Here is a 12,399-nt window from a genome sequence, read left to right as displayed (position 1 = left end):
ACTATGTCCACATGTAAAGATGACTATGTTCACATTTATAGATGACTATGTCCACATGTAAAGATGACTATGTCCACATTTAAAGATGACTATGTCCACATGTAAAGATGACTATGTCCACATGTAAAGATGACTATGTCCACATGTAAAGATGACTATGTTCACATTTATAGATGACTGTCCACATGTAAAGATGACTGTCCACATGTAAAGATGACTATGTCCACATGTAAAGATGACTATGTCCACATTTATAGATGACTATGTCCACATGTAAAGATGACTATGTCCACATTTATAGATGACTATGTCCACATGTAAAGATGACTATGTCCACATGTAAAGATGACTATGTCCACATGTAAAGATGACTATGTCCACATGTAAAGATGACTATGTCCACATTTATAGATGACTGTCCACATGTAAAGATGACTATGTTCACATGTAAAGATGACTATGTTCACATTTATAGATGACTGTCCACATGTAAAGATGACTGTCCACATGTAAAGATGACTATGTCCACATGTAAAGATGACTATGTCCACATTTATAGATGACTATGTCCACATGTAAAGATGACTATGTCCACATTTATAGATGACTGTCCACATGTAAAGATGACTATGTCCACATTTAAAGATGACTATGTCCACATGTAAAGATGACTATGTCCACATGTAAAGATGACTATGTCCACATGTAAAGATGAGTGTCCACATGTCAAGATGACTGTGTCCACATGTAAAGATGACTATGTCCACATGTAAAGATGACTATGTCCACATGTAAAGATGACTGTCCACATGTCAAGATGACTATGTTCACATTTATAGATGACTGTCCACATGTAAAGATGACTGTCCACATGTAAAGATGACTATGTCCACATGTAAAGATGACTATGTTCACATTTATAGATGACTATGTCCACATGTAAAGATGACTGTCCACATGTAAAGATGACTATGTCCACATGTAAAGATGACTATGTCCACATGTAAAGATGACTATGTTCACATTTATAGATGACTGTCCACATGTAAAGATGACTGTCCACATGTAAAGATGACTATGTCCACATGTAAAGATGACTATGTTCACATTTATAGATGACTATGTCCACATTTAAAGATGACTATGTCCACATGTAAAGATGACTATGTTCACATTTAAAGATGACTATGTCCACATGTAAAGATGACTATGTCCACATTTAAAGATGACTATGTCCACATGTAAAGATGACTATGTCCACATTTAAAGATGACTATGTCCACATGTAAAGATGACTATGTCCACATTTAAAGATGTCTATGTCCACATGTAAAGATGACTATGTCCACATTTAAAGATGACTATGTCCACATTTAAAGATGACTATGTCCACATGTAAAGATGACTGTCCACATTTAAAGATGACTATGTCCACATGTAAAGACGACTATGTCCACATGTAAAGATGACTATGTCCACATTTATAGATGACTATGTCCACATGTAAAGATGACTATGTCCACATGTAAAGATGACTATGTCCACATTTAAAGATGACTATGTCCACTTGTAAAGACGACTATGTCCACATGTAAAGATGACTATGTCCACATTTAAAGATGACTATGTCCACATGTAAAGATGACTATGTCCACATTTATAGATGACTATGTCCACATGTAAAGATGACTATGTCCACATTTATAGATGACTATGTCCACATGTAAAGATGACTATGTCCACATTTAAAGATGACTATGTCCACATGTAAAGATGACTATGTCCACATGTAAAGATGACTATGTCCACATTTATAGATGACTATGTCCACATGTAAAGATGACTATGTCCACATTTATAGATGACTATGTCCACATGTAAAGATGACTATGTCCACATGTAAAGATGACTATGTCCACATGTAAAGATGACTATGTTCACATGTAAAGATGACTATGTTCACATTTATAGATGACTGTCCACATGTAAAGATGACTGTCCACATGTAAAGATGACTATGTCCACATGTAAAGATGACTATGTTCACATTTATAGATGACTGTCCACATGTAAAGATGACTGTCCACATGTAAAGATGACTATGTCCACATGTAAAGATGACTATGTCCACATTTATAGATGACTATGTCCACATGTAAAGATGACTATGTCCACATTTATAGATGACTATGTCCACATGTAAAGATGACTATGTCCACATGTAAAGATGACTATGTCCACATGTAAAGATGACTATGTCCACATGTAAAGATGACTATGTCCACATTTATAGATGACTGTCCACATGTAAAGATGACTATGTTCACATGTAAAGATGACTATGTTCACATTTATAGATGACTGTCCACATGTAAAGATGACTGTCCACATGTAAAGATGACTATGTCCACATGTAAAGATGACTATGTTCACATTTATAGATGACTGTCCACATGTAAAGATGACTGTCCACATGTAAAGATGACTATGTCCACATGTAAAGATGACTATGTCCACATTTATAGATGACTATGTCCACATGTAAAGATGACTATGCCCACATTTATAGATGACTGTCCACATGTAAAGATGACTATGTCCACATGTAAAGATGACTATGTCCACATGTAAAGATGACTATGTTCACATTTATAGATGACTGTCCACATGTAAAGATGACTGTCCACATGTAAAGATGACTATGTCCACATGTAAAGATGACTATGTCCACATTTATAGATGACTATGTCCACATGTAAAGATGACTATGCCCACATTTATAGATGACTGTCCACATGTAAAGATGACTATGTCCACATGTAAAGATGACTATGTCCACATGTAAAGATGACTATGTCCACATGTAAAGATGAGTGTCCACATGTCAAGATGACTGTGTCCACATGTAAAGATGACTGTGTCCACATGTAAAGATGAGTGTCCACATGTCAAGATGACTGTGTCCACATGTAAAGATGACTGTGTCCACATGTAAAGATGACTATGTCCACATGTAAAGATGACTATGTCCACATGTAAAGATGACTATGTTCACATTTATAGATGACTGTCCACATGTAAAGATGACTGTCCACATGTAAAGATGACTATGTCCACATGTAAAGATGACTATGTTCACATTTATAGATGACTATGTCCACATTTAAAGATGACTATGTCCACATGTAAAGATGACTATGTTCACATTTAAAGATGACTATGTCCACATGTAAAGATGACTATGTCCACATTTAAAGATGACTATGTCCACATGTAAAGATGACTATGTCCACATTTAAAGATGACTATGTCCACATGTAAAGATGACTATGTCCACATTTATAGATGACTATGTCCACATGTAAAGATGACTATGTCCACATTTATAGATGACTATGTCCACATTTAAAGATGACTATGTCCACATGTAAAGATGACTATGTCCACATTTATAGATGACTATGTCCACATTTAAAGATGACTATGTCCACATTTAAAGATGACTATGTCCACATGTAAAGATGACTATGTCCACATTTATAGATGACTATGTCCACATTTAAAGATGACTATGTCCACATTTAAAGATGACTATGTCCACATTTAAAGATGACTATGTCCACATGTAAAGATGACTGTCCACATTTAAAGATGACTATGTCCACATGTAAAGACGACTATGTCCACATGTAAAGATGACTATGTTCACATTTATAGATGACTATGTCCACATTTAAAGATGACTATGTCCACATGTAAAGACGACTATGTCCACATGTAAAGATGACTATGTCCACATTTATAGATGACTATGTCCACATGTAAAGATGACTATGTCCACATGTAAAGATGACTATGTCCACATTTAAAGATGACTATGTCCACATGTAAAGATGACTATGTCCACATTTATAGATGACTATGTCCACATTTAAAGATGACTATGTCCACATTTAAAGATGACTGTGTCCACATGTAAAGATGACTATGTCCACATGTAAAGATGACTATGTCCACATGTAAAGATGACTGTCCACATGTCAAGATGACTATGTTCACATTTATAGATGACTGTCCACATGTAAAGATGACTGTCCACATGTAAAGATGACTATGTCCACATGTAAAGATGACTATGTTCACATTTATAGATGACTATGTCCACATGTAAAGATGACTATGTCCACATGTAAAGATGACTATGTCCACATGTAAAGATGACTATGTCCACATTTAAAGATGACTATGTCCACATGTAAAGATGACTATGTCCACATGTAAAGATGACTATGTCCACATTTAAAGATGACTATGTCCACATGTAAAGATGACTATGTCCACATTTAAAGATGACTATGTCCACATGTAAAGATGACTATGTCCACATTTAAAGATGACTATGTCCACATTTAAAGATGACTATGTCCACATGTAAAGATGACTGTCCACATTTAAAGATGACTATGTCCACATGTAAAGACGACTATGTCCACATGTAAAGATGACTATGTCCACATTTATAGATGACTATGTCCACATGTAAAGATGACTATGTCCACATGTAAAGATGACTATGTCCACATTTAAAGATGACTATGTCCACTTGTAAAGACGACTATGTCCACATGTAAAGATGACTATGTCCACATTTAAAGATGACTATGTCCACATGTAAAGATGACTATGTCCACATTTATAGATGACTATGTCCACATGTAAAGATGACTATGTCCACATTTATAGATGACTATGTCCACATGTAAAGATGACTATGTCCACATTTAAAGATGACTATGTCCACATGTAAAGATGACTATGTCCACATGTAAAGATGACTATGTCCACATTTATAGATGACTATGTCCACATGTAAAGATGACTATGTCCACATTTATAGATGACTATGTCCACATGTAAAGATGACTATGTCCACATGTAAAGATGACTATGTCCACATGTAAAGATGACTATGTTCACATGTAAAGATGACTATGTTCACATTTATAGATGACTGTCCACATGTAAAGATGACTGTCCACATGTAAAGATGACTATGTCCACATGTAAAGATGACTATGTTCACATTTATAGATGACTGTCCACATGTAAAGATGACTGTCCACATGTAAAGATGACTATGTCCACATGTAAAGATGACTATGTCCACATTTATAGATGACTATGTCCACATGTAAAGATGACTATGTCCACATTTATAGATGACTATGTCCACATGTAAAGATGACTATGTCCACATGTAAAGATGACTATGTCCACATGTAAAGATGACTATGTCCACATGTAAAGATGACTATGTCCACATTTATAGATGACTGTCCACATGTAAAGATGACTATGTTCACATGTAAAGATGACTATGTTCACATTTATAGATGACTGTCCACATGTAAAGATGACTGTCCACATGTAAAGATGACTATGTCCACATGTAAAGATGACTATGTTCACATTTATAGATGACTGTCCACATGTAAAGATGACTGTCCACATGTAAAGATGACTATGTCCACATGTAAAGATGACTATGTCCACATTTATAGATGACTATGTCCACATGTAAAGATGACTATGCCCACATTTATAGATGACTGTCCACATGTAAAGATGACTATGTCCACATGTAAAGATGACTATGTCCACATGTAAAGATGACTATGTCCACATGTAAAGATGAGTGTCCACATGTCAAGATGACTGTGTCCACATGTAAAGATGACTGTGTCCACATGTAAAGATGAGTGTCCACATGTCAAGATGACTGTGTCCACATGTAAAGATGACTGTGTCCACATGTAAAGATGACTATGTCCACATGTAAAGATGACTATGTCCACATGTAAAGATGACTATGTTCACATTTATAGATGACTGTCCACATGTAAAGATGACTGTCCACATGTAAAGATGACTATGTCCACATGTAAAGATGACTATGTTCACATTTATAGATGACTATGTCCACATTTAAAGATGACTATGTCCACATGTAAAGATGACTATGTTCACATTTAAAGATGACTATGTCCACATGTAAAGATGACTATGTCCACATTTAAAGATGACTATGTCCACATGTAAAGATGACTATGTCCACATTTAAAGATGACTATGTCCACATGTAAAGATGACTATGTCCACATTTATAGATGACTATGTCCACATGTAAAGATGACTATGTCCACATTTATAGATGACTATGTCCACATTTAAAGATGACTATGTCCACATGTAAAGATGACTATGTCCACATTTATAGATGACTATGTCCACATTTAAAGATGACTATGTCCACATTTAAAGATGACTATGTCCACATGTAAAGATGACTATGTCCACATTTATAGATGACTATGTCCACATTTAAAGATGACTATGTCCACATTTAAAGATGACTATGTCCACATGTAAAGATGACTGTCCACATTTAAAGATGACTATGTCCACATGTAAAGACGACTATGTCCACATGTAAAGATGACTATGTTCACATTTATAGATGACTATGTCCACATTTAAAGATGACTATGTCCACATGTAAAGACGACTATGTCCACATGTAAAGATGACTATGTTCACATTTATAGATGACTATGTCCACATTTAAAGATGACTATGTCCACATGTAAAGACGACTATGTCCACATGTAAAGATGACTATGTCCACATTTATAGATGACTATGTCCACATGTAAAGATGACTATGTCCACATGTAAAGATGACTATGTTCACATGTAAAGATGACTATGTTCACATTTATAGATGACTGTCCACATGTAAAGATGACTGTCCACATGTAAAGATGACTATGTCCACATGTAAAGATGACTATGTTCACATTTATAGATGACTGTCCACATGTAAAGATGACTGTCCACATGTAAAGATGACTATGTCCACATGTAAAGATGACTATGTCCACATTTATAGATGACTATGTCCACATGTAAAGATGACTATGCCCACATTTATAGATGACTGTCCACATGTAAAGATGACTATGTCCACATTTAAAGATGACTATGTCCACATGTAAAGATGACTATGTCCACATGTAAAGATGACTATGTCCACATGTAAAGATGAGTGTCCACATGTCAAGATGACTGTGTCCACATGTAAAGATGACTGTGTCCACATGTAAAGATGAGTGTCCACATGTCAAGATGACTGTGTCCACATGTAAAGATGACTGTGTCCACATGTAAAGATGACTATGTCCACATGTAAAGATGACTATGTCCACATGTAAAGATGACTATGTTCACATTTATAGATGACTGTCCACATGTAAAGATGACTGTCCACATGTAAAGATGACTATGTCCACATGTAAAGATGACTATGTTCACATTTATAGATGACTATGTCCACATTTAAAGATGACTATGTCCACATGTAAAGATGACTATGTTCACATTTAAAGATGACTATGTCCACATGTAAAGATGACTATGTCCACATTTAAAGATGACTATGTCCACATGTAAAGATGACTATGTCCACATTTAAAGATGACTATGTCCACATGTAAAGATGACTATGTCCACATTTATAGATGACTATGTCCACATGTAAAGATGACTATGTCCACATTTATAGATGACTATGTCCACATTTAAAGATGACTATGTCCACATGTAAAGATGACTATGTCCACATTTATAGATGACTATGTCCACATTTAAAGATGACTATGTCCACATTTAAAGATGACTATGTCCACATGTAAAGATGACTATGTCCACATTTATAGATGACTATGTCCACATTTAAAGATGACTATGTCCACATTTAAAGATGACTATGTCCACATTTAAAGATGACTATGTCCACATGTAAAGATGACTGTCCACATTTAAAGATGACTATGTCCACATGTAAAGACGACTATGTCCACATGTAAAGATGACTATGTTCACATTTATAGATGACTATGTCCACATTTAAAGATGACTATGTCCACATGTAAAGACGACTATGTCCACATGTAAAGATGACTATGTCCACATTTATAGATGACTATGTCCACATGTAAAGATGACTATGTCCACATGTAAAGATGACTATGTCCACATTTAAAGATGACTATGTCCACTTGTAAAGACGACTATGTCCACATGTAAAGATGACTATGTCCACATTTAAAGATGACTATGTCCACATGTAAAGATGACTATGTCCACATTTATAGATGACTATGTCCACATGTAAAGATGACTATGTCCACATTTATAGATGACTATGTCCACATGTAAAGATGACTATGTCCACATTTAAAGATGACTATGTCCACATGTAAAGATGACTATGTCCACATGTAAAGATGACTATGTCCACATGTAAAGATGACTATGTCCACATTTATAGATGACTATGTCCACATTTATAGATGACTATGTCCACATTTAAAGATGACTATGTCCACATGTAAAGATGACTGTCCACATTTATAGATGACTATGTCCACATGTAAAGATGACTATGTCCACATATAAAGATGACTATGTCCACATTTAAAGATGACTATGTCCACATGTAAAGATGACTATGTCCACATGTAAAGATGACTATGTCCACATGTAAAGATGACTATGTCCACATTTAAAGATGACTGTCCACATTTAAAGATGACTATGTCCACATGTAAAGATGACTATGTCCACATGTAAAGATGACTATGTCCACATTTAAAGATGACTATGTCCACATGTAAAGATGACTATGTCCACATGTAAAGATGACTGTGTCCACATGTAAAGATGACTATGTCCACATGTAAAGATGACTATGTCCACATTTAAAGATGACTATGTCCACATGTAAAGATGACTATGTCCACATGTAAAGATGACTATGTCCACATTTAAAGATGACTATGTCCACTTGTAAAGATGACTATGTCCACATGTAAAGATGACTATGTCCACATGTAAAGATGACTATGTCCACATTTAAAGATGACTATGTCCACTTGTAAAGATGACTATGTCCACATGTAAAGATGACTGTGTCCACATGTAAAGATGACTATGTCCACATGTAAAGATGACTATGTCCACATTTAAAGATGACTATGTCCACATTTAAAGATGACTATGTCCACATGTAAAGATGACTGTGTCCACATGTAAAGATGACTGTGTCCACATGTAAAGATGACTATGTCCACATTTAAAGATGACTATGTCCACATTTAAAAAATGACTATGTCCACATTTAAAGATGACTATGTCCACATGTAAAGATGACTGTGTCCACATGTAAAGATGACTATGTCCACATTTAAAGATGACTATGTCCACATGTAAAGATGACTATGTCCACATTTATAGATGACTATGTCCACATGTAAAGATGACTATATCCACATTTATAGATCACTATGTCCACATGTAAAGATGACTATGTCCACATTTAAAGATGACTATGTCCACATGTAAAGATGACTATGTCCACATGTAAAGAATACTGTGTCCACATGTAAAGATGACTATGTCCACATTTAAAGATGACTATGTCCACATGTAAAGATGACTATGTCCACATGTAAAGATGACTATGTCCACATGTAAAGAATACTTTGTCCACATGTAAAGATGACTATGTCCACATTTAAAGATGACTATGTCCACATGTAAAGATGACTATGTCCACATGTAAAGATGACTATGTCCACATGTAAAGATGACTATGTCCACATGTAAAGATGACTATGTCCACATGTAAAGATGACTATGTCCACATTTATAGATGACTATGTCCACATTTATAGATGACTATGTCCACATTTAAAGATGACTATGTCCACATGTAAAGATGACTATGTCCACATTTATAGATGACTATGTCCACATATAAAGATGACTATGTCCACATTTAAAGATGACTATGTCCACTTGTAAAGATGACTATGTCCACATGTAAAGATGACTATGTCCACATTTATAGATGACTATGTCCACATTTAAAGATGACTATGTCCACATGTAAAGATGACTATGTCCACATTTATAGATGACTATGTCCACATTTAAAGATGACTATGTCCACATGTAAAGATGACTATGTCCACATTTAAAGATGACTATATCCACATGTAAAGATGACTATGTCCACATTTATAGATGACTATGTCCACATGTAAAGATGACTATGTCCACATTTAAAGATGACTATATCCACATGTAAAGATGACTATGTCCACATTTATAGATGACTATGTCCACATGTAAAGATGACTATGTCCACATTTAAAGATGACTATGTCCACATGTAAAGATGACTATGTCCACATGTAAAGATGACTGTGTCCACATGTAAAGATGACTATGTCCACATGTAAAGATGACTATGTCCACATTTAAAGATGACTATGTCCACATGTAAAGATGACTGTGTCCACATGTAAAGATGACTATGTCCACATTTAAAGATGACTATGTCCACATTTAAAGATGACTGTGTCCACATGTAAAGATGACTATGTCCACATGTAAAGATGACTATGTCCACATTTAAAGATGACTATGTCCACATGTAAAGAGGACTGTCCACATTTATAGATGACTATGTCCACATGTAAAGATGACTGTCCACATTTAAAGATGACTATGTCCACATGTAAAGATGACTGTGTCCACATGTAAAGATGACTATGTCCACATGTAAAGATGACTATGTCCACATTTAAAGATGACTATGTCCACTTGTAAAGATGACTATGTCCACATGTAAAGATGACTATGTCCACATTTATAGATGACTATGTCCACATTTAAAGATGACTATGTCCACATGTAAAGATGACTATGTCCACATTTATAGATGACTATGTCCACATTTAAAGATGACTATGTCCACATGTAAAGATGACTATGTGCACATTTAAAGATGACTATGTCCACATGTAAAGATGACTATGTCCACATTTAAAGATGACTATGTCCACTTGTAAAGATGACTATGTCCACATGTAAAGATGACTATGTCCACATTTAAAGATGACTATGTCCACATGTAAAGATGACTATGTCCACATGTAAAGATGACTATGTCCACTTGTAAAGATGACTATGTCCACATGTAAAGATGACTATGTCCACATGTAAAGATGACTATGTCCACATTTATAGATGACTATGTCCACATGTAAAGATGACTATGTCCACATTTAAAGATGACTATGTCCACATGTAAAGATGACTATGTCCACATGTAAAGATGACTATGTCCACATTTAAAGATGACTATGTCCACATGTAAAGATGACTATGTCCACATTTATAGATGACTATGTCCACATGTAAAGATGACTATATCCACATTTATAGATCACTATGTCCACATGTAAAGATGACTATGTCCACATTTAAAGATGACTATGTCCACATGTAAAGAATACTTTGTCCACATGTAAAGATGACTATGTCCACATTTAAAGATGACTATGTCCACATGTAAAGATGACTATGTCCACATGTAAAGATGACTATGTCCACATGTAAAGATGACTATGTCCACATTTATAGATGACTATGTCCACATGTAAAGATGACTGTCCACATTTATAGATGACTATGTCCACATGTAAAGATGACTGTCCACATTTAAAGATGACTATGTCCACATGTAAAGATGACTGTGTCCACATGTAAAGATGACTATGTCCACATGTAAAGATGACTATGTCCACATTTAAAGATGACTATGTCCACTTGTAAAGATGACTATGTCCACATGTAAAGATGACTATGTCCACATGTAAAGATGACTATGTCCACATGTAAAGATGACTATGTCCACATTTAGAGATGACTATGTCCACTTGTAAAGATGACTATGTCCACATTTAAAGATGACTATGTCCACATGTAAAGATGACTATGTCCACATTTAAAGATGACTATGTCCACATGTAAAGATGACTATGTCCACATTTATAGATGACTATGTCCACATGTAAAGATGACTATGTCCACATTTAAAGATGACTATGTCCACATGTAAAGATGACTATGTCCACATGTAAAGATGACTGTGTCCACATGTAAAGATGACTATGTCCACATTTAAAGATGACTATGTCCACATGTAAAGATGACTATGTCCACATGTAAAGATGACTGTGTCCACATGTAAAGATGACTATGTCCACATGTAAAGATGACTATGTCCACATTTAAAGATGACTATGTCCACATGTAAAGATGACTGTCCACATTTATACATGACTATGTCCACATGTAAAGATGACTATGTCCACATGTAAAGATGACTGTGTCCACATGTAAAGATGACTATGTCCACATGTAAAGATGACTATGTCCACATTTAAAGATGACTATGTCCACATGTAAAGATGACTGTGTCCACATGTA

Source organism: Cyclopterus lumpus, chromosome 4 (assembly GCF_009769545.1).
Source record: "Cyclopterus lumpus isolate fCycLum1 chromosome 4, fCycLum1.pri, whole genome shotgun sequence".
Taxonomy (NCBI): domain Eukaryota; kingdom Metazoa; phylum Chordata; class Actinopteri; order Perciformes; family Cyclopteridae; genus Cyclopterus; species Cyclopterus lumpus.
This window is presented reverse-complemented; position numbering follows the sequence as displayed.